Below are 25,794 nucleotides of genomic sequence, written 5' to 3'. Positions count from 1 at the left end.
AAAGGATCCCTATTATTATTATTTTTCTATTCCCTCCTTTTTCATATGAGCAGGAGCAAGGACAAGAACATTCTTGTTGAAGCAGATCCAGAACCTGAAAGGACTCTGAAGAGGAAACTAAGATAAGCTAAATTACAACAATCCAGCAAGCACCTTTCAGAAATTTTCGAACAGGAAGGGGAGATGGCAGCCGAAAATAATAATAATGCAAGGAGGATGTTTGGTGACTTTACTGCACCTAATTCTAATTTACATGGAAGAAGCATCTCCATCCCTACCATTGGAGCAAACAATTTTGAGCTGAAACCTCAGCTAGTTTCTCTGATGCAGCAAAACTGCAAGTTTCATGGACTTCCATATGAAGATCCCTTTCAGTTCTTAACTGAATTCTTGCAGATCTGTGATACTGTTAAGACTAATGGAGTAGATCCTGAAGTCTACAGGCTCATGCTTTTCCCCTTTGCTGTAAGAGACAGAGCTAGAACATGGTTGGACTCTCAACCTAAGGATAGCCTGAACTCTTGGGATAAGCTGGTCACGGCTTTCTTAGCCAAGTTCTTTCCTCCTCAAAAGCTGAGCAAGCTTAGAGTGGATGTTCAAACCTTCAGACAGAAAGAAGGTGAATCCCTCTATGAAGCTTGGGAGAGATACAAAGGACTGACCAAAAAATGTCCCTCTGACATGCTTTCAGAATGGACCATCCTGGATATATTCTATGATGGTCTGTCTGAATTAGCTAAAATGTCATTGGATACTTCTGCAGGTGGATCTATTCACCTAAAGAAAACACCTACAGAAGTTCAAGAACTCATTGACATGGTTGCTAATAACCAGTTCATGTACACTTCTGAAAGGAATCCTGTGAATAATGGGACGCCTATGAAGAAGGGAGTTCTTGAAGTTGATACTCTGAATGCCATATTGACTCAGAACAAAATATTGACTCAGCAAGTCAATATGATTTCTCAGAGTCTGAATAATGCAAGCTGCATCCAACAGTACTCAAGAGGCATCTTCTGAAGAAGAAGCTTATGATCCTGAAAACCCTACAATAGCAGAGGTGAATTACATGGGTGAACCTTATGGAAACACCTATAACCCATCATGGAGAAATCATCCAAATTTCTCATGGAAGGATCAACAAAAGCCTCAACAAGGCTTTAATAATGGTGGAAGAAATAGGTTTAACAATAGTAAACCTTTTCCATCATCCACTCAGCAACAGACAGAGAACTCTAAACAAAATACATCTAATTTAGCAAACTTAGTCTCTGATCTATCTAAGGCCACTGTAAGTTTCATGAATGAAACAAGGTCCTCCATTAGAAATTTGGAAGCACAAGTGGGCCAGCTGAGTAAAAGGATCACTGAAATCCCTCCTAGTACTCTCCCAAGCAATACAGAAGAAAATCCAAAAGGAGAGTGCAAGGCCATTGAATTGATCAACATGGCCAAACCTGTAAGGGAGGGAGAAGACGTGAATCCCAGTGAGGAAGACCTCCTGGGAAGTCCAGTGATCAATAAGGAGTTTCCCTTTGAGGAACCAAAGGAATCTGAGGCTCATCTAGAGACCATAGAGATTCTATTAAACCTCCTTATGCCATTCATGAGCTCTGATGAGTATTCCTCTTCTGAAGAGAATGAGGATGTTACTGAAGAGCAAGTTACCAAGTACCTTGAGGCAATCATGAAACTGAATGCCAAATTATTTGGTATTGAGACTTGGGAAGATGAACCTCCCTTGTTCACTAATGAACTGAGTGATCTGGATCAACTGACATTGCCTCAGAAGAAACAGGATCCTGGAAAGTTCTTAATACCTTGTACCATAGGCACCATGACCTTTGAGAAGGCTCTATGTGACCTTGGGTCAGGGATAAACCTCATGCCCTTCTCTGTAATAGAGAAACTAGGAATCTATGGGGTGCAAGCTGCTAAAATCTCATTAGAGATGGCAGACAATTCAAGAAAACAGGCTTATGGACAAGTAGAGGACGTGTTAGTAAAGGCTGAAGGCCTTTACATCCCTGCTGACTTCATAGTCCTAGATACTGGGAAGGATGAGGATGAATCCATCATCCTTGGAAGACCCTTCCTAGCCACAGCAAGAGCTGTGATTTATGTTGACAGAGGTGAACTAGTCCTTCAATTGAATGAGGACTCCCTTGTGTTTACAACTCAAGGTTATCCTTCTGTAAACATGGAAAAGAGGCACAAAAAGCTTCTCTCAAAATAGAGTCAACTAGAGCCCCCATAGTCAAACTCTAAGTTTGGTGTTGGGAGGCCACAACCAAACTCTAAGTTTGGTGTTGAACTCCCATATCCAAACTCTAAGTTTGGTGTTGGGAAGTCTCAACAATGCTCTGAACATCTGTGAGGCTCCATGAGAGCCCACTGTCAAGCTATTGACATTAAAAAAGTGCTTGTTGGGAGGCAACCCAATTTTTATTTAATTATATTTTTATTGGTTACATGTCTTCATAGGTTCATGATCATGTGGAGTCACAAAATAAATATAAAAATTGAAAATGGAATCAAAAACAGCAGAGAAAAAATCACACCCTGGAGGAAGACCTTACTGGCGTTTAAACGCCAGTAAGAAGCATCTGGATGGCGTTCAACGCCAGAACAGAGCATGGTTCTGGCGCTGAACGCCCAAAATGGGCAGCATCTGGGCGTTTGAACGCCAGAATTGCACCCTGGAGAAGAGCTGGCACTGAACGCCCAGAACAAGCATGGTTCTGGCGTTCAACGCCAGAAATGGGCAACAAATGGGCGTTCAACGCCCAAAACAAGCACCAATCTGGCGCTGAACGCCCAGAGTTGTGTGCAAGGGTATATTGCATGCCTAATTTGGTGCAAGGTTGTAAATCCTTGAACACCTCAGGATCTGTGGACCCCACAGGATCACCTCAGGATCTGTGGACCCCACAGGATCCCCACCCACCTCCACTCACTTCTTCTCACCCCTCTTTCACACAATCCCATAAACACTCTTCCCCAAAACTCTTCACCAATCACCTCAATCTCTCTTCCCTATCACCACTTCACCACTCACATCCATCCACTCTTCCCCATAAACCTACCTCATAAACTCCACCTACCTTCAAAATTCAAAATCAATTTCCCACCCAAAACCCACCCTTATGGCCAAACCCTTCTCCCTCTCCTCCATTTCTTCTTCTTCTTCATCTATTCTTTCTTTTCTTGCTCGAGGGCGAGCAATATTCTAAGTTTGGTGTGGTAAAAGCATAAGCTTTTTGTTTTTCCATTACCATTGATGGCACCCAAGACCGGAGAATCCTCTAGAAAAGGGAAAGGGAAGATAAAAGCTTCCACCTCCGATTCATGGGAGATGGAAAGATTCATCTCCAAAGCTCATCAAGACCACTTCTATGATGTTGTGGCCAAGAAGAAGGTGATCCCTGAGGTCCCTTTTAAACTCAAGAGAAATGAGTATCCGGAGATCCGACATGAAATCCAAAGAAGAGGTTGGGAAGCTCTAACAAACCCCATCCAACAAGTCGGCATCCTAATGGTTCAAGAGTTCTATGCCAATGCATGGATCACTAAGAACCATGATCAAAGTAAGAACCGAATCCAAAGAATTATATTACAATGGTTCGGGGAAAATACTTAGATTTTAGTCCAGAAAATGTGAGGTTGGCGTTTAACTTGCCCATGATGCAAGGAGATGCACGCCCCTACACTAGAAGGGTCAACTTTAATCAAAGGTTGGACCAAGTCCTCATGGACATATGTGTGGAAGGAGCTCAATAGAAAATTGACTCCAAAGGCAAGCCGGTTCAACTAAGAAGACTGGACCTCAAGCCTGTAGCTAGAGGATGGTTAGAGTTCATCCAACGCTCCATCATCCCCACTAGAAACCGATCTGAAGTTACTGTGGATCGGGCCATCATGATCCATAGCATCATGATTGGAGAGGAAGTAGAAGTTCATGAAGTCATCTCCCTTGAACTCTACAAAATAGCCGAAAAGCCCTCTCCTTGGGCAAGGCTAGCTTTTCCTCATCTTATTTGCCATCTATGTTACTCAGCTGGAGCTTCCATAGAAGGAGACATTCCCATTGAGGAAGAGAAGCCCATCACTAAGAAAAGGATGGAGCAAGCAAGAGAGCCCATTCATGGATCTCAAGAGACGCATGAAGCTCATCACCATGAGATCCCGGAGATGCCTCAAATGCATTTTTCTCCACAAAACTATTGGGAGCAAATCAACACCTCCCTAGGAGAATTAAGTTCCAACATGGGACAATTAAGGGTGGAACATCAAGAGCACTCCATCATCCTTCATGAAATTAGAGAAGATCAAAAAGCAATGAGGGAGGAGCAACAAAGACAAGGAAGAGACATAGAAGAGCTCAAGGACATCATTGGATCCTCAAGAAGGAAATGCCACCATCACTAAGGTGGATTCATTCCTTATTCTTACATTTTCTGTTTCTCATTTTCTCTATGTTAAGTGCTTATCTATGTTTGTCTTATTACATGATCATTAGTAGTTAGTAACTATGTCTTAAAGTTATGAATGTCCTATGAATCCATCACCTCTCTTAAATGAAAAATGTTTTAATTCAAAAGAACAAGAAGTATATGAGTTTCGAATTTATCCTTGAACTTAGTTTAATTATATTGATGTAGTGACAATGCTTCTTTTTTCTGAATGAATGCTTGAACAGTGCATATGTCTTTTGAAGTTGTTGTTTAAGAATGTTAAATATGTTGGCTCTTGAAAGAATGATGACAAGGAGACATATTATTTGATAATCTGAAAAATCATAAAAATGATTCTTGAAGCAAGAAAAAGCAGCAAGGAACAAAGCTTGCAGAAAAAAAAAAGCAAAAAAAATAGAAAGAAAAAGAAAAAGCAAGCAAGAAAAAGCCAAAAGCTCTTAAAACCAAGAGGCAAGAGCAAAAAGCCAATAACCCTTAAAACCAAAAAGGCAAGGGTAAATAAAAAGGATCCCAAGGCTTTGAGCATCAGTGGATAGGAGGGCCTAAAGGAATAAAATCCTGGCCTAAGCGGCTAAACTAAGCTGTCCCTAACCATGTGCTTGTGGCGTGAAGGTGTCAAGTGAAAACTTGAGACTGAGCGGTTAAAGTCAAGGTCCAAAGCAAAAAAAGAGTGTGCTTAAGAACCCTGGACACCTCTAATTGGGGACTTTAGCAAAGCTAAGTCACAATCTAAAAATGTTCACCCAATTATGTGTTTGTGGCATTTATGTATCCGGTGGTAATACTGGAAAACAAAGTGCTTAGGGCCACGGCCAAGACTCATAAAGTAGCTGTGTTCAAGAATCATCATACTGAACTAGGAGAATCAATAACACTATCTGAACTCTGAGTTCCTATAGATGCCAATCATTCTGAATCTCAATGGATAAAGTGAGATGCCAAAACTATTCAAGAGGCAAAAAGTTACAAGTCCCGCTCATCTGATTGGAGCTATGTTTCATTGATAGTTTGGAATTTATAGTATATTCTCTTCTTTTTATCCTATTTGATTTTCGGTTGCTTGGGGACAAGCAACAATTTAAGTTTGGTGTTGTGATGAGCGGATAATTTATACGCTTTTTGGCATTGTTTTTAGTATGTTTTTAGTAGAATCTAGTTACTTTTAGGGATGTTTTCATTAGTTTTTATGTTAAATTCACATTTCTGGACTTTACTATGAGTTTGTGTGTTTTTCTGTGATTTCAGGTATTTTCTGGCTAAAATTGAGGGACTTGAGCAAAAATCAGATTCAGAGGTTGAAGAAGGACTACTGATGCTGTTGGATTCTGACCTCCCTGCACTCAAAGTGGATTTTCTGGAGCTACAAACTTAAAATGGCGCGCTTTTAACTGCGTTGGAAAGTAGACATCCAGGGCTTTCCAGCAATATATAATAGTTCATACTTTGGCCGAGTTTAGACGATGTAAAAGGGCATTGAACGCCAGTTCTACGCTGTTGTCTGGAGTTAAACGCCAGAAACACGTCACAAGCCAGAGTTGAACGCCAGAAATACGTTACAAACTGGCGTTCAACTCCAAAAATGACCTCTACACGTGTAACATTCAAGCACACACCAAGTGGGCCCCGGAAGTAGATTTATGCATCAATTACTTACTTCTGTAAACCCTAGTAACTAGTTCAGTATAAATAGGACTTTTTACTATTGTATTAGGAATCTTTGGATCATCTTTGGACGCCTGGTTCTTAGATCATGGAGGCTGGCCTCTCGGCCATGCCTGGACCTTTCACTTATGTATTTTCAAACGGTAGAGTTTCTACACTCCATAGATTAAGGTGTGGAGCTCTGCTGTTCCTCAAAGATTAATGCAAAGTACTACTGTTTTTCTATCCAATTCAACTTATTCCGCTTCTAAGATATTCATTCGTACTTCAACCTGAATGTGATGAACGTGACAATCATCATCATTCCCTATGAACGCATACCTGACAACCACTTCCGTTCTACCTTCGATTGAATGATTATCTCTTGGATCTCTTAATTAGAATCTTCGTGGTATAAGCTAGATTGATGGTGGCATTCATGAGAGTCCGGAAAGTCTAAACCTTGTCTGTGGTATTCCGAGTAGGACTCTGGGATTGAATGACTGTGACGAACTTCAAACTCGCGAGTGCTGGGCGTAGTGACAGACATAAAAGGAGGGTGAATCCTATTCCAGTATGATCGAGAACCTCATATGATTAGCCGTGCTGTGACAGAGCATTTAGACCATTTTCACAAGAGGATGGGATGCAGCCATTGACTACGGTGATGCCTCCAGACTATTAGCCATGCAGTGACAGCGCATCAGACCATTTTCCAGAGAGGATCAAAAGTAGCCATTGACAATGGTGATGTCCTTACATAAAGCCAGCCATAGAAAGGAGTAAGACTGATTGGATGAAGACAGCAGGAAAGCAGAGGTTCAGAGGAACGAAAGCATCTCTATGCGTTTATCTAAAATTCTCACCAATGATTTACATAAGTATTCATATCCTTATTTTAATATTTATTTTCGACAACTCCATAACTATTTTATATCTGCCTGACTGAGATTTACAAGGTGACCATAGCTTGCTTCATACCAACAATCTCCGTGGGATCGACCCTTACTCACGTAAGGTTTATTACTTGGACGACCCAGTGCACTTGCTGGTTAGTTGTATCGAAGTTGTGAATGAAAAAATAATTTATTAAGACGTGCGTGCATAGTTTTTGACGCCGTTGCCTGAGATCACAATTTCGTGCACCAACACTTCACGTCCACCCCCCATTGTCCATTTCTTTCGATCTCCTAAGCATCAGCATCACTAGCCACAAATAACAACCTTGTTTCATTCCATTTCCATTTTCCTTAACCGATTGGAGCATTACTGAACCCATATATATGCGAAGAAGAATACATAAAGGTTAATAGCATATTGTATAAAAATACGGTTGTAACAATTATACCTTGAGAATATTTTAACAAGGAAAAACAAACAAGTCCATAAGAACAAGAAAGTCTAGTTTAATCATTGATTATTTAACAATAATAAATAAAGATGACTAACTAACCAGGTGTGCAATAACATCACAGTCACATTCGGTTCAAAAGTTGTGATTAGGAAGCTATTGTCTAAGCTCTTCATATGATTGTAAATCTTTCCATTCACCTGGTTTTCATTGGATCATACAATCTTTTGTAGATCTTCTAAGGTTTTCAATACAATCTGCAATGTCACACAAACACATGATTCACAGTAGAAAACACAAATCCATTATGATGATAACAATAATAAATTTTCATACCTAACGTAAGGAAGCAGAGCTGTTACATAGAGAAAGATCTATTGTGTCCCTCAATGACATTATCATCTTATGGATCTCTACGATTATGTCCCTCAATAATCATGAATACTAGATTTTGAATCAACAAACCAAAATCAAACTCTAGGTAATCAGGCATTTCTAGTATGAAGTGTATGTACATGCTAAATGAATAGGAAGCAAACTCATACGCAAAAATATTCAAAATCAAAATAAGCATTTTAGAAGCAATAATCAAGACACAAGAAGGATTGGAGTGAGGAACAGAAGTTGACATGACAAAGTGCACCAAAAGCTAAGTAGAATTGATTTTCCATAAGATCCAATTATATTATTGCAATTATATTAGCACATGCATATAGAAAGAAAATTAGGCAAGTGTTTCAACTTTGAATTACCAAATCAAAGATCAAAACATAACATAAGATCTCCTACTTCAGCAAACAAAAACACTCAGAAAGAATAATACTTTATTTGCCTAATGTTAAATTGAACAGATCTTCTATAATCACAAAATTTAATAATACTTTATCAAAATCCTAGAAACCAAGGAAATTAGATTCTTAATTCGACAATGAGCAAAAACAAACAACCATTGATAGAAAATTAGAAATTTAAAAACCCTAAATTTCTGAAAAAAGTGAAAAAAAGAAAGAAAGACCTAATGTGCGGCGCTGGCGAATGAGGACCATGGCGTGGTGGATTGACTTGGCCATGCCGAACTTGAAGACGAGAGTCTGGAGGCGGTGCTCGAGGAAGTTCTCGATAGTGATCGAGAGCGAGGACGTAATTGCGCAAGTGACAGAAACCAAATCGCAGAAGCTTGCTAAAGGCAGCAACAATGTTGCTTGCGGCGACGAGGTGATAAACAAAGCAGCAAGGAGATGATAGGCGATGACTAACCTTCTGATCGAAGCCAGAACAAGATTGTAGAAGCTCATTGAAGGCAGCGGCACGATGTTGATAGGTGTCGCGAGGGGATGAGCAGTGGCAGGGAATGAACGATGGCGATGAATTAAGCCAGATTGAAGCTAGATATTCAAATTGAAGCCAGATTGAGAAACAGATCGTAGAAGCTCGATGAAGGCAGCAACAATAGCATTTCTTGCAGTGGCGAGGAGAAGAGCAGCAATGAGGGGATGAATGATAGCGAGGCGATAATTGGCAGTGACGCAAGGTGAAGGACAATGGTGTGAGATGAACGGTGGAAAAGGATTAGGGTTCGTCATTTACATTGCCCACAAATTTCTCATATATGCAGCAACACTAATAATCTGAATTAAAAGAGAAACGAAAAATGATAGGGGTGGTTTTAAACTGCCATAATCAACTAAAACCGCCACAAAAATATGAAAATTCTGGCAGAGACTAAAAACGCTGAAATTGGCAAAAAAGAAATAGCAGTTTTGTGTGACTGCCACCATTTTAATCCACTTTTTTTGTAGTGATATTACTATCCAAATCTCAATACCACGATTGTTCGGTCCATCATTTAGTACAATAATTTTAATCAAAAACATTAATCAATATAGAGTTAATTTGCTATGCTTAACATTTTCTAAACTACCACTGATTTCATTCATTCCCATAGTCATAATCATCATTAATCTCAAGTCTCATGTCTCAACAATGAAATCATACACAAATAATAAGTAGTACAAGGAAAACACAAGTAGAGAATATGTACGATAAGTATTTCAATTAGTAATTAAACAGAAATATATAGTTAGGCAAACCCAAACAAATATGGACACTCAAACAATAGTAAACAAATGCACATGATGCATGCTTGTCCTACTAGCCATGAGCTCACGTGTCAGTTCAACTGCTAGACCTGACACATTCGGTAGCTAACTCGGACATAATCTCTCTGTCGTGCATCTCTAGGAGAAACAACAAGAAGGAAATCATGAACCTTCTAGAAGGGAATCCTCAACCTTCCACCATCTCACTGAAGGTATTGTTATTTGGGATATAGTGCCTGCAATAAGAACCGAGTTTTTCACGAATAAAATAATTTAAATGCCCAAAGTAAGTTCTAAAAAGTTAGAATGAGAATTTGGGGATTTAAATATGATTTTTGGACTCAGTAGGTCTTTCTGAGTCAGAAAATGTGTTTTCTGCGAAAAACTGTAAAAAACTACGAACCGGCAGTTAAACCGGTTGAATCGGTTCAAGTCTGCCCGGTACTGTGCGAGAAAAAGTGAAAAATAGTCGAAAACCTTAGAAAAATATTAGGAATGGAAAACTGGGCGTTAGTGTTAAAGGTTTGGCCCAAAGTTAGGCCGAACGGGCTAAAAACGCTAACGGGTTAGACCGGGCCCAAGTTGGGCCCAAGCCCAACTTATATAAGTCTCCTTTAATGAGCTTTCAGCTCATTTTCATTAAAGAGAGAGAGAGAGTTCGGTTATGGGAGAAGAGAGAAGAGAAGCCATGGGAGCACTATTCATCCTCCACTTTCGGAAGCCATAACTTTTGATCCGGAGCTCCGATTGACGAGCCGTTTGAGGCCACGTGAAGCTCTTGACGAGCTCTACGTTTTTATCTAAGCAAACCTGGTAAGAAATTACATCTCACTCCCCAGTTTTGTGCCCTAAGTATCTGCGCGTTTTAGGTTTGGTTTTCGAGCAAGTTTTGTGGTTTTGCTTGTTTAGGTTATCTTTAATAGCGGGTAATTGTTGGATTTTACCGCTACTTACGTTGGATAAGGTAAGGTTTTACTAAATCCTTGTATTTAGTTGTTTTATGTATCTTAAGTTTTGATGTTGGTATATATATGTGTTGTTAGTTTGAGCTTTGGTGTTTGTTGGAGTTGGTTAAGGCCTTGGATCAAGCTTGGTGGCTTCGTTTTGGTGTTAGGTGCATTTGGGAATCGACCAAGGTATGGTTTCGGTTTTTTTTATGTAATATGTAATGTTCATGGACACTTAGGCTAGTTGACCCTAAGATAGGATTGAATATTGTTGGTGTATAAATATTTATATGTGAATGGATGATAATTATGGGTTGTATTGGATTATTGTGGTTGATGATAATTATTGGGAATTGTTGGTGTTATTGAGTGTTGATGATTGGTGTTGTTAATGAGGATTGATAAATGAAGTGGTGGTGTTGTGTGAAACGAATTCAAATACTAGTAATATTGATTATATGATTTGATGAGGTTGTTGGCATTTAATGATTATGAAAGTTGATGAGAAATATGTGAATTTGATAATGATTGGTGGTATTGAGGGATTATGATGCTTGATGTTGGATATGTGATTTATTGTTGTTGATGTGGTTGGTAATTGATGGTGATTAGTGATGTTGTTGGTATAATGAAGGTGAGTGTTAAGATTATTGATACATGATGTGAATTATGATGAGTTGATGATTTTGGAATATGTTGATGAATTTATGATGTTGAAATTGGTAAGGATGGTGTGAGAGATTGAAATTGGAATGAAATGGGGTTGATCTTGATATTGGATAATGATTGAATTAGGATTGAGGAAAGTGTTGGTGGAGGATTGACTTTGGTATCATATAATTGAGGTTTGGCGGTTGGGAATGGTATAATATGCTATAAAGGGTAGGTGATGATAGAAATTAGGATTTTTAAGTGGTTTTGGTTGGTTTTGGTTGGAAATGTTGGTAATGTTGAGGTTTTGAGATTCTTGGTAAAAGTGGATTTTTGGTGAACTTTGTCTGATCATAACTTTTGCCTCGGTTTTCAAAATCTGATGAAACTAATCTAGAATTAAAGATCTTTGAAAATCCTTTTTAATCGATATAAAGTTTGTGAAATTTGAAATTTTGTAGAGGAAGTTATGAACATTCAAAGTTGGTGTAGAAAATCTAAAATTCTGCTAAGTTGCAGAATTTCAGGATTTTCTGATATGTGCGCACGCACAGCCTTATGCGCTCGCACAACCCTGTAACAGTGTTATTCTATGCGGACGCACAGACCTGTGCGTATGCACAGACCTGTGCATACGCACAAGCAGGGAAAAGGGCTCTGGTGGCAGCGCTAGCCTAGGTTGTGCGCACGCACATCAATGAGGAATTATGACCTGTGCGGACACACAGCCCTGTGCGCACGCACAAGTCGGGAAGGGTCGTCTGTTGGGGGCGCTCGCACAGCTTGTGCGAGTAAACAGACTTGTGAATTTTTGTACCTGTGTGTACGCACACCCCTGTGCGTACGCACACTTTCAAAATCTTCCTGGGCGTGCACACGCACACCCCTGTGCGGACGCACACGCGCTGTTTCATAATTTTAAATTTTGTTTTCAACTATTTCACCTTTCCAACAAGGTTGTAAGCTTCTATAACACCATTTTAAGGCTTTTGGGCATAATTATGAGTATGGGAATATGAGAGATAAGCTAATGGTTTTAGTTGGTGATTATTTTGAAAAGTTAGCAGACGGAGGTCTAGGTTTCTGGGGTATGGAGGATGAATGTGGTTGAGAGAGAAGGAAGAGTAGTGAACTTGGCGAGTACTGACAATGAATTGAGAAATTGAGAAACTAATGAGTTCGGAATGGAATTAAGAACTGATGATGGGTATTATGAGCTTGATGTTTATTGAGGTAAAGTGTGCCAGGCACTATATCCTTAGAATGTTGAAAATGGATAATTGAAGGAGATGTGAGATGAGGAATGGTAATGACTGGTGATGATTTGGGGTTGTTAATGGATTAGTTGAATGTGGAAAGCGTGCCAGGCACTATATCCTTGGGATGATGATCTTGTTGAATAATGAGAGTGTGCCAGGCACTATATCCATGGGTTGAGTATGACAGTGTGCAGGGAATTATGTCCCTGAGATTGACTTATGATTGATAATCTTTTCTGCTGCAAGAGTGTGCCAGGCACTATATCCTTGGGTTATGCATGCAAGTGTGCCTGGCACTATATCCGTGGGTGAATAGCGTGTACCCGGCACTATATTCGTGGGTCAATAGAGTGTGCCCGACACTATATTTGTGGGTGCGGCAGAAAAGCGACATCTGAAAGGATGTGTCAGGTTGGCATTTATGGATCGACAAGTGATATCACGAGCCAATAGGATAGACATTCATCATGTACATTTTCTATCTGTTTGTATGCTTTGCCGACTTGTAATTGTATGCCTAAATGAATAACATGCCTATTTGCTTACTTGAATTACTGTTCTATATGCTTCTACTTGTGTTTTACTTGCTTGCACTTATATTGTGATTGTCTGGTGCTGAGGAGGTTAGGTAGGCGGTGGCAATGGGATCGCACGGAGGTTAGGTTGGCGACGGTTGTGAGATACAGCGGTGTGAACAGTATTAGTTAGAATTCCCCTAGGTTTAGACAACCCTGGTTTATGGTTTAAGTTCTTTATATATTTATTTATTTATTTTATTCTAAGCTTGAATATCAGTATGTGATGTGAAGTTCTAGGATTGCCTTCGGCGTCCCGGGGCCTTACATCTGATATCATTGGGCACTGTTGCCATACTGAGAACCTTCGGTTCTCATTCCATACTTTGTTGTTGTTTTTCAGATGCATGTCACGACCCACCGCAGTGAGTTGGGTGATGGTAGCAGCGCGGAGAATCTTATTCTATTTTGTTGTCTTCTTGGTTATTTTATCTTGTACTCTCACTTTTGTATTTTGTTCTGCCTAGAGGCTTTTATTTGAGAGAACAAAACTTGTATAAGCCCTTAGGAACTACAGTCTTCTTGTTGTCTGTATATGGCTAGCCGACTTAAACTCCGCGAGTCATGGCTAAATTCTTATGATATTATACTATTATGTTTTGATACATCTTATCTGTACCTTGTGATTTAAGTTAGTAGCTTCGCCAGTACGTTATGCGCTTTTTAAATCCTGTTTTTGAGCTAAATCTTTCATCAGACTTCTAGAATATATTATTTCTTTCTATATAAATATGTATAAGCCTTAGAATTGTCGTAATCTCTGATTAACCTTTGCTTTACGGCTAGAGGTAAGGCTTAGGGTAATTGGGGTGTTACACCTGCCACACTCTTGGGATATAGTGCCCGCCACACTTCATAATCCTCAACCTAACTCGTCCCCTACCATTCCAATTGCTGCCTTCATTCCTTTTCCTTTGACATTTCATGCTTGTTGAGCTTCCAATACTATTCATTTTGCGCTGTGTTAGGGTTTTACAGTATACCTTTAAGGTCATTAATTGAGGATTTTGCACAGTTATGGTTTAAAAGAGATTAAAATCAAATCACATTGAAGGATGATGGTTATCAGTGGCTAAGAGAAGGGGGTTGAATCTTAGCCCCCTTTTCACTTGACAATACTTGCTGGCCTTTGAAACCACTTCTGGAAATTTTTTATCTTTTTATCTCGTAACTAGCCACGAGACTTTTTCTTTTGTCTCGTCCCCAGCCACGAGACTTTTCTTTTTGTCTCATCAGTCGGCATGAGATATTTTCAGTTTTATCTCCTGAGCAGCAGAAATAGAAATGGAGTAGAAGAAAGAGAGAATTACACCAAGATATATCCTGGTTCAGCTGCTAAGTGCAAGGCAGCCTACATCCAGTCTCCATCACAATAATGATGAAATTTCACTATAATCATCCTTGATTACAAACACCAATTCTCCCTAGGAACTACCCTTCCTATCCGGGACAAGTCTAGAATCTAAACCCAAACTGAACTTGACTTGGTCGTAGCCAAGCTTTCAACTGTAAAGTGCTAACCCAACTTACAAGAGGATTCTCACAGAATCATGAAACACAACACAGATGTACAAAGGAACTCTAAGAACATCTATGGCTTTTTCTTTTAATTTTGCACTCTCTGCCTTTTTCCACTCTATGGCTTTTTCATACAAACCTCATTGTTTGCCTTTTTCCATGAGACTCAAGACATGACGAAATTAAACAAAAAAATTACAAAATGAGAACATTGAAGGAGAAGAAATTCTGTCAGCTTAGAGAGCTATGAGAACCCTGTGCTTTTGCACTCTTACTCCTTGAATCAAACCCTGACTGTTCACCCATACTTATAGGGAGAAGCCTCCAAGGTTGAAACCAAACAAACCAAGCCAATCTTCTTCTTCTTCAAGTTAGAACCGATTCCGCCAGAGAGAGAGAAGAGATAACCCATGCAAAACCCAACATGCAATTACTTCTAGTCCTTCCTTGGTCACCACTCTTCATCAATCCGAGCCCTTCATCCTTGCCTTGCTCTCCAAGATGAACTTCTGGCCCTTGATGCTTCATGATGATGATAGCTTCATCTTCTTCAATCTCTTTCTCTTCCATCACGTAGCCACTGTAGCTACCTCCTGTGGCGGTTGAGCAGAATCAGAGACAAGCCATCCTCTCCAAGGATCTTCTCCTTGCTGGCCGAGATCTTCTTCTTTCTTTTTTGGGTATGAAGAGCTCGAGATTACCTCACCAAATCTTACCATTCTTGGTGAGAATCTCAGCTACTACATACTTTTAGTTTGCTTTTTTTTGCCATCATAGTGATGGTCTTTGTTGCTTGTTCTTCCTTTCGGTGTCTAGCCATAGCCTCCATTGTTTGTTGTGTAAAGACCGAATAGAGAAGAAAGAAATGAGAGAGAGAAAAGAGAAACTATTAACAATTAATGAAACAAAGAAAAAGTGTAATAGTGAATTAATTTTCCCACTCCCTTTGCTGAGTAGCGTGTAGCTAGATGCAATCAATCATGTCAATCACATTTTCTCTCTCATGGTTTCCAATGCATTAACTTCACTTTAATGAAATTTGAATTCCACCACATGGTAAAGATTGAGATCCGTTGGAGGCAAAATATTTGCTTTCCCTCAATATGTTTCGGACCAAGCATTGGATCTTTGGTTTAATATGGGCTTAATGATGATGTTGATAGAAACTGGTCCAATTAAACAATTCAGCCACCATTTATTTCCTATAAGGCTGAATTTTGATTTCATACTGGGCTTTGGTTTTTCTTTTATATTCGGCCCAAGAAACAAAAATTATTTCAGCCATAGTCTCATCAATTTAATATTAAGGTTGAAAAACTGGCCCAATATAAACATGCATTGTAAAATTATTTAATCAACATATGAAAATTAAGATCAAAATAATAATTTTGCAATTAATCACATTTATAATGTTTAATCATCACTTAAATTAAAAATAGAGTTTTTCAAACTCATCAATCTCCCCCTTGATGACAAACATTATAAAAAATTGAAATGGAAAGAAATTAAAGATTAAAGTATAGAATACTCCCTTTGAATATTTGAATTTCTCCCCCTTTCTAATTATCACATGGCTCCCCCTTAATGTATGCTATTTTATCAAGTGAAGCTTTATACTTGTAACAATTTTTATCAAGCCTAAGACAGCAATGTTATTCAACATATACATTATGTAATGTTGAATGGCTTGATTTATGAGCAGAACTAAATGATAATCAAAACTCATTTGTTATCAATAATTTGATTTTCTGCTCAAACATACAAAAAAATTGGGTAAAAAAATTGATGTTTCCTGAAGCTGCTTTTCAAGCCTTTTTAAAACTATTTTCCAATAAGCAAATCAGAGCAAGTTAATTATAGTAAGGTAAATATTTCTAATTAAGCATGATCATCTCAAACCATAACAACTATGCTTAAAGGAACTGCCAAAAAATAAATTCAAAACAGCAACCATCAAATAAATCAAATGCATCACAAACACAGCAAACATTTTACCAAGGTAAATAAATCACAAACATCAAGCAGCAGCAATCATGTTTACTAAAATAGAACAGATGCATTATCAAATATATTACCACAACAAAATATTGAATCAAGGGTGATCATGAACCCACAAAAGGATTTCATCCCCTGTTTTCAATTTCAATTTTCAGCCATTTTCTCCCCCTTTTGGCATCAAGGGGCACTGCAAATAAATGAAAACATCATACCAAACAGCAGAATATTTATTTTCTACCAAAATACAATGGTCTAGAGTATCCAAGTACAATACCAAAACAAGATAGCAAAAACTGTGTACAAGCTCCAAATGATTCCTAAAAGATGAAAATTTCAAGGATTTAGATCCTTTAAGACTAAATCATATTTTCACAAGAAAATGTTTTTCCAACACCTTAATAAAATTCCATATCACACATGCATTTGAGCAAATAAATTTATCAATGACAATCAAAGCTCAAGTCAAAATTAATCCATAAAATGCTCAAAACAGAGCCAGATCAAGGAAAAATAAAACAGGACAACAATGAAACATAACAAAGCAAAACATGGCAACAAATCAATAAAACATAACAAAGCATCAAATATACAGAGAGCAAAATAACAGTGTATTCAGCAGCAGTAGCAGCAATAGGGAGCATTAAATACTGATTGGAGAGAGAAGTGGGGTAGTTATTACCTATTAAGGAGCACGGTTATTAACCAAGGAGGGATTTTAAAATTAAAACTGAAAAGTGGTTTCCTAGAATCAAGGGATTAGATAAAGAAAAAGATTTGATTTGACAACATCCTCTTCCAACAAGATTTGATGAGACAACAAAAGGAGATTGTGATTTACACAAAGAGAAACTAACAAAACGGTCAGAGTGGGGTCAAGAAAATTTGGTGGGGTCCATAAGAATTAATTTCGGCGCAGTCTCCCCCTTGATCATAGCCCTTCCAACACACTCTGATTTTTATCTCCTCCTTTCCTACGAGACAAAAATGAGCAGAATCAAAATTTCACAAGTTATCAATAGAACTTAAATCAATCATTCCCAAACTTTTTCTCAATGTACAGAATCTATCTTCACATAGGGGTTTTGTAAAAATGTCAGCAAGTTGGTCTTCAGATTTTACAAATTGAATATCAATAGTACCCTTTTGCACATGTTCTCTAATAAAATGATATTTAATTTCAATGTGCTTGGTTCTTGAGTGCAGAACAGGATTTTTTGAAATGTTTATAGCACTCATATTATCACAAAATAAGGGTATACTATTGATCTTTAATTTGTAATCTTCCAACTGCGTTTTTAACCAAATTAATTGTAAACAACATGCAGATGCAGAAATATATTCAGCTTCAGCTGTGGATAGAGCAACTGTGGCTTGCTTTTTGCTTGACCACATATTGAGTGAGCTTCCAAGGAAGCAACACATGCCGGAGGTGCTCTTTCTGTCCACCCTATCTCCCACATAATCTGCATCACAAAACCCTACTACACAAAAATTATTAGATTTAGGATACCACAAGCCATAATCACTAGTTCCCTTAATGTATCTAATGATGCGCTTAACGGCTGAAAGATAGGATTCCTTTGGGTGAGATTGAAATCTTGAACATACACTCACACTTTGAACAATGTCCGGTCTAGAGGAAGTAAGGTACATGAGTGAACCTATCATTCTTCTATACCTTGTTTCATCCACATCTTTGCCATCATCATCCTTTTCAAGTTTTGTGTTGGGATGCATTGGTGTACCCATTGCTTTGGAATTTTCTAGGCCAAACTTTTTGATAAGTTCTTTTGCATACTTTCCTTGGTGAATAAAAGTACCACTAGGAGTTTGTTTAATTTGGAGGCCAAGAAAGAAAGTTAGCTCTCCCATTAAACTCATCTCAAATTCACTAGTCATGAGTTTTCCAAACTCTTCACACAAGGACTCATTGGCCGAACCAAAGACAATGTCATCCACATAAACTTGAACTAGGAGAATGTCATCATTAGATACTTTAATGAATAAAGTTGTGTCGGTGGTTTCCCTTTGAAAGTGATTTTCTAATAGGAAGGCATTAAGCCTTTCATACCAAGCTCTTGGAGCTTGTCTAAGGCCATAAAGGGCCTTTGAGAGTTTAAAAACATGATTTGGAAAATCTTTATGTTCAAAGTCGGGGGGTTGAGCCACATACACTTCTCTATCAATAAAGCCATTAAGAAAAGCACATTTAACATCCATTTAAAACATTTTGAAACCCTTATGGGCAGCATAGGCAAGAAGCAACCTAATTGCTTCCATTCTAGCTACCGGAGTAAAAGACTCATCAAAATCTATACCCTCTTCTTGATTGTAACCTTGAGCCACTAATCTAGCCTTGTTACGAACAACTTGTCCATCCTCACCAAGTTTATTTTTAAAGACCCACTTAGAACCCATTATTTTGTTACCATCCGGATGAGGTACTAGTGTCCAAACCTCATTCTTGTCGAATTGGGCAAGCTCTTCTTGCATTGCTTTAACCCATGATGGATCTTCAAGAGCTTGTTTGACATTGTTGGGCTCCATTTGTGACAAGAGGGCAAAATTTCTTGGTTCAAATTGCCTTTTGGTTGAGGATCTCATTGTTACACCTTGAGAGGGATCACCAACGATAAAGTCATGAGGATAACCCCTCATAGACTTCCATTCTCTAGGCTTCCGGAGTGGCGTTGAGCTTTGATGAGCTTCTGGTGGTCTCACTGTTTCAGTTTCTCGTGCTTGCTCTGGAGACAAAATGGAAATGTCTCCTTCAATCTGACGAGACAAAACTAGGCTGGCAGATTCTTCATTTTGAGCAAATTTGGAATTTTCTTTACTTGTTCCAGCTTCTTCACAATCTGAATCATTATCTATCACAGTACTGGGAATTAAATTATAATCACAAAAAGTAACATGTATGGATTCCTCTATGGTCCTATGTTCTTTGAGATAAATCCTATAGGCCTTGCTAGTGGTGGAGTATCCAACAAACATTCCTTCATATGATTTTGGATCAAATTTGCCAAGGTTTTCTTTATTGTTAAGTACAAAGCATTTGCATCCAAAAACATGAAAATACTTAAGATTTGGGGGGGGGGGTTCCTTTCCATAGCTCATAGGGAGTTTTTTTCAACCCTTTTCTAATAATTGTCCTATTCAAAATAGAACAAGCTGTATTTACAACTTCTGCCCATAAAAATTTTGGAATCTCATTCTCACAAAGCATGGCCCTAGTCATCTCTTGAAGGCTTCTATTCCTTCTCTCAACCACCCCATTTTGTTGAGGAGTTCTAGGGCATGAAAAGTTATGAGCAATTCCAAAGTCATCACAAAATTTTTCAAAGTCTTGATTTTCAAATTCTCTTCCGTGATCACTTCTTAAATGGGCAATTTTTAAATCTTTTTCATTTTGAAGTTTCTTGCAAAGAGTTGAAAAAGCATGAAAAGCATCATTTTTATGAGCAAGAAAAAGTACCCAACCAAATCTAGAGTAATCATCTACCACCACAAGACCATAGTGTTTACCTCCTAAACTTTGAGTTCTTGTTGGACCAAAAAGATCAATGTGTAACATCTCTAATGGCCTTTTAGTTGAAATTCCATCTTTTGGTTTAAAGGAGGATTTTACTTGCTTGCCCAATTGACAAGCATCACAAGTAAGATCCTTATCAAATTTTATATTTGGAATTCCTCTAACCAATTTTTTCTTAACTAGCTTAGAAATTTGGTACATGCTAGCATGACCTAACTTTCCATGCCATAGCCATTTTTCAGATTCAAGAGAAGTAAAACATGTTACATTTTGTTCTTTCAAGTCCTCAAGAGTCAATCCATACACATTATTGCACCTTTTAGCCTCAAATAAAATATTCCCAGTTTTCTCACAAACAACCAAACACACAAACTTTCTAAAAATAACTTCAAAACCTAAATCACACAATTGGCTAACACTAAGTAAATTATGTTTCAAACCATTTACAAGAAGAACATCATTTATACAAGATGAAAAGCTTTTACCAACTTTCCCAACAGCCACAATCTTTCCTTTAGCATCATCACCAAAAGTGACAAATCCTCCATCATATTCATCAAGCTTTATGAAGAAGGTTGTCTTTTCGGTCATATGCCTAGAGCATCCGCTGTCCATATACCACATATTCTCCTTCCGTTTGGATGCTAGGCATACCTACAAAACAAGCTCAAGTGACTTTAGGTATCCAAATTTTCTTGGATCCTTTCATGTTAAACCATCTCTTATGTCCTAAGCCATTATAATAAAAAACAACCTTGTAAACTTTATCACCTATCCTTCTTTCACCAAAAAAGCATTGTATGGGAAAGTGTCAACTTCGGTTACATAGTCTACAAAATCTTGGTGTTTCTGTTTTGTTAAAGCTTCTTGGGTTTTGAAACCTTGTATCATTTGAAGATGAAGCAATATTTTCAAAATAAGATTTTTCAACAGATTTATAGAACCCCAAGCCAGCTTTATCATAGAGGTTTTTGGCTAGCCAAGATTTGATTCAGATTTTCAAAACTTTGTGTAAACTTGGCTAAGTCTTCTTTAAGCCTTTTGACCTCTTTAAGCAACTCTTCATTTCTTTCAAAACAATCGACATATGCAACAACCGAATGGTCACTTTTACAGCTCCTAAGTTGGGCTTTTAACTGCTTATTTTTTTCAACAAGATCACAAGCAGTTTCAGCCTCCCTTAGCTTTTCTTTTAGAAATCCATTTTCTGCTTTTAGGAAGATAATTTGTTGTTCAAGTTCTTGATTATCCAGCAAAAAGCATCTTATTTTTTCAGAAAGATGATCTATCATAAGATGAAGAGATTTAGTGTCAGGGTTAGGAATGATTACCTGCTCAACGTGGTCAGCCATAAGGCATGGTTGAGACTTTGTTTCAGATTCTTCATCATCTTCAGAGTCATTTTCAAGATCTTCCCATGATGCCATCAGTCCCTTTTTCTTTCCTTTCTTTGGCTTTTCTTCCTTCTTCAACTTAGGGCAGTCGGACTTGAAGTGGCATGTTTCCTTACAGTTATAGCAAGTCACCTTGCTGAGATCTTTCTTCTGTTTTCTTGAGCTGCCTCCTTTGCCTCTCTCCTTGAGCTTTACCCTTTTCTTGAATTTTTTTACAAACAACACAAATTCATTTTCAGATGAATTATCACTGGATTCATCATCCAAAGGGTTAGTAACAGATGAGAAAGCTATTCCTTTCTTTTTTGAATCCCTTTTTAAATAGGTATTTTCAAAAGCAAGTAAATTTCCTCTCAAATCATCATAAGTCATGGAGTCAAGACCACTACTCTTAGAAATAATTAATGCTTTTGTTTCCCACTCTTTTGTGAGACATCTCAACACTCTTTTCACTAGCACAGATTCATGATACTTGATTCCCATAGCATCCAAGCCAATAATAATGGTGTTGAAGTGCTCAAACAGCTCATCAATGGATTCTCCTTCCTTCATTGCAAACATTTCATACTCTCTGTTTAACATATCTATCCTAGTCTTTTTTACAATGGTGGTTCCTTCATGAGTAACTAGGAGTTTGTCCCAGATTTCCTTTGCCGTTGTGCATCGTGATACACGTCGGTACTCCTCAAAGCTGATAGCACAGTTGAGTAAGTTGATAGCCTTGGCATTGAGTTCAACCTTCTTTCTGTTTTCTTCGGTCCACCTTGCTTCTAGTTTAGGAGTGACAACTCCTTCGGCACTTGTGATGGTTGGATATTGAGAACCTTCAAGGATAATCTTCCAAAGTCTGTAGTCCACTGCTTGCATAAATATCTTCATTCTCTCCTTCCAATAGGTGTAATTTTTCCCATTGAAAAGAGGAGGTCTGTTGCTTGATTGTCCTTCGGTCAGATTGTAGGACACCAGATTTGAGCCACTGTTTTTTGCCATCTGGATCTTTACTCCAAACTGCAAAGCTTGATCTCTTTGAGACCAAGTTCTGATACCAATTGATGGTTATCAGTGGCTAAGAGAAGGGGGGTTGAATCTTAGCCCCCTTTTCACTTGACAATACTTGCTGGCCTTTGAAACCACTTCTGGAAATTTTTTATCTTTTTATCTTGTAACTAGCCACAAGACTTTTTCTTTTGTCTCGTCCCCAGCCACGAGACTTTTCTTTTTGTCTCGTCAGTCATCACGAGATATTTTCAGTTTTATCTCCTGGGCAGTAAAAACAGAAATGGAGTAGAAGAAAGAGAGAATTACACCAAGATATATCCTGGTTCAGCTGCTAAGTGAAAGGCAGCCTACATCCAGTCTCCATCACAATAATGATGGAATTTCACTATAATCATCCTTGATTACAAACACCAATTCTCCCTAGGAACTACCCTTCCTATCCGGGACAAGTACAGAATCTAAACCCAAACTGAACTTGACTTGGTCGTAGCCAAGCTTTCAACTGTAAAGTGCTAACCCATCTTACAAGAGGATTCCCACAGAATCATGAAACGCAACACAGATATACAAAGGAACTCTAAGGACATCTATGGCTTTTTCTTTTAATTTTGCACTCTCTGCCTTTTTCCGCTCTATGGCTTTTTCATACAAACCTCACTGTTTTCCTTTTTCCATGAGACTCAAGACATGATAAAATTAAACAGAAAAATTAAAAAATGAGAACATTGAAGGAGAATAAATTCTGTCAGCTTAGAGAGCTATGAGAACCCTGTGCTTTTGCACTCTTACTCCTTGAATCAAACCCTGACTGTTCACCCATACTTATAGGGAGAAGCCTCCAAGGTTGAAACCAAGCAAACCAAGCCAATCTTCTTCTTCTTCAAGTTAGAACCAGTTCGGCCAGAGAGAGAGAAGAGATAACCCATGCAAAACCCAACATGCAATTACCTCTAGTCCTTCCTTGGTCACCACTCTTCATCAATCCGAGCCCTTCATCCTTGCCTTGCTCTCCAAGATGAACTTCTGGCCCTTGATGCTTCAAGATGATGATAGCTTCATCTTTTCCAATCTCTGCCTCTTCCATCACGTAGCCACTGTAGCTACCTCCTGTGGTGGTTGAGCCGAATCAGAGACAAGCCATCCTCTCCAAGGATCTTCTCCTTGCTGGCCGAGATCTTCTTCTTTCTTTTTTGGGTATGAAGAGTGGTGCGCAGAAATCATGACGGTTCCATTCCTTGGTAACGGCGCTGAAAACTTTATACGCACGTTCATAATCTTAATTCTTTGTCACAACTTCGCACAACTGACCAGCAAGTGCACTGGGTCGTCCAAGTAATAAACCTTACGTGAGTAAGGGTCGATCCCACGGAGATTGTCGGCTTGAAGCAAGCTATGGTCACCTTGTAAATCTCAGTCAGGCGGATTCAAATGGATATGGAGTTTTAATAATTAAAAGATAAATAAAACATAGATTAGGATAGAGATATTTATGTAATTCATTAGTGAGAATTTCAGATTGGCATATAGAGATGCTTTCGTTCCTCTGAACCTCTGCTTTTCTGTTGTCTTCATCCAACCATTCCTACTCCTTTACATGGCAAGCTTTATGTAGGGCATCACCGTTGTCAATGGCTACATCCCATCCTCTCTGTGAAAATGGTCCAATGCGCTGTCACTGCATGGCTAATCATCTGTCAGTTCTCGATCATACTGGAATAGGATTTACTATCCTTTTGCATCTGTCACTACGCCCAGCACTCGCGAGTTTGAAGCTCGTCACAGCCATCCCTTCCCAGATCCTACTCGGAATACCACAGACAAGGTTTAGACTTTCCGGATCTCAAGAATGGCCATCCATGGGTTCTAACTTATACCACGAAGATTCTAATATCTAGGACTCGGTCCTCTGTATTAGATATCTAAGAGATATTCATTCTAGCTTGTTTGCATGTAGGACGGAAGTGTTTGTCAGGAATGCGTTCATAAGTGAGAATGATGATGAGCGTCACATAATCATCACATTCATCATGTTCTTGGGTGCGAATGGATATCTTAGAATAGGAATAAGCTTGAATTGAATAGAAAAATAGTAGTACTTTGTATTAATTCATGAGGAACAGCAGAGCTCCACATCTTAATCTATGGTGTGTAGAAACTCTACCGTTGAAAATACATAAGTGATAAGGTCCAGGCATGGCCGAATGGCCAGCCCCCAAAACATGATCAAAGGATCAAAAGATAATCCAAAGATGTAAATACAATAGTAAAAAGTCCTATTTATGCTAAACTAGTTACTAGGGTTTACAGAATTGAGTAAATGATGCAGAAATCCACTTTCGGGGCCCACTTGGTGTGTGCTTGGGCTGAGCATTGAGCTTTACATGCGTAAAGGCTTCTCTTGGAGTTGAACATCATTTTGTAACCTGTTTTTGGCGTTTAACTACACTTTGCAACCTGTTTCTGGCGTTTAACTCCAGAATGCAGCATGGAACTGGCGTTCAACGCCAGTTTGCATCGTCTAAACTCGGGCAAAGTATGGACTATTATATATTTCTGGAAAGCCCTGGATGTCTACTTTCCAACTAATTGAGAGCGTGCCATTTGGAGTTTTGTAGCTCCAGAAAATCCACTTTGAGTGTAGGGAGGTCAGAATCCAACAGCATATGCAGTTCTTATTCAACCTCTGAATCTGATTTTTGCTCAGGTCCCTCAATTTCAGCCAGAAAATACCTGAAATCACAGAAAAACACACAAACTCATCGTAAAGTCCAGAAATGTGATTTTTATTTAAAAACTAATAAAAATATACTAAAAACTAACTAAATCATACTGAAAACTACGTAAAAATAATGCCAAAAGCGTATAAAAATAATGTCAATGAGTTCTTGAGCTTCTACAGGCGTTTTCTTTAGGTGAATAGATCCACCTGCAGAATGGTCCAGTGACATCTTTGATAACTCAGACAGACCATCATAGAATATATCCAGGATGGTCCATTCTGAAAGCATGTCAGAAGGACACTTTTTGGTCAGTTCCTTGTATCTCTCCCAAGCTTCATAGAGGGATTCACCTTCTTTCTGTCTGAAGGTTTGAACATCCACTCTAAGCTTGCTAAGCTTTTGAGGAGGAAAGAACTTAGCTAAGAAAGCCGTGACCAGCTTATCCCAAGAGTTCAGGCTATCTTTAGGTTGAGTCCAACCATACTCTAGCTCTGTCTCTTACAGCAAACGGGAAAAGCATAAGCCTGTAGATCTTGGGATCAACCCCATTGGTCTTAATAGTATCACAGATCTGCAAGAATTCAGTTAAGAACTGAAAAGGATCTTCGAATGGAAGTCCATGAAACTTGCAGTTT

General features: G+C 38.6%; 2 non-coding genes across 2 annotated transcripts; one reads left to right on the top strand and one right to left on the bottom strand.

Annotated features, from left to right (window-relative positions):
- Positions 1–579: 579 nt before the first annotated feature.
- LOC148562244 (small nucleolar RNA R71) lies at positions 580–687 on the bottom strand. The gene has a single exon (XR_015886663.1). It is a non-coding gene; the product is annotated as a small nucleolar RNA R71 (small nucleolar RNA).
- Positions 688–25,441: 24,754 nt separating this feature from the next.
- On the top strand, positions 25,442–25,549 carry LOC148562243 (small nucleolar RNA R71). The gene has a single exon (XR_015886554.1). It is a non-coding gene; the product is annotated as a small nucleolar RNA R71 (small nucleolar RNA).
- The last annotated feature ends 245 nt before the right edge of the window (positions 25,550–25,794 follow it).

The sequence above is a fragment of the Arachis ipaensis genome, chromosome B6 (genome assembly GCF_059453495.1).
Source record: "Arachis ipaensis isolate K30076 ecotype BB chromosome B6, ASM5945349v1, whole genome shotgun sequence".
Classification (NCBI taxonomy): domain Eukaryota; kingdom Viridiplantae; phylum Streptophyta; class Magnoliopsida; order Fabales; family Fabaceae; genus Arachis; species Arachis ipaensis.
Note: the sequence above shows the minus strand (reverse complement) of the source record. Positions and strands in the feature narration are given on the sequence as shown.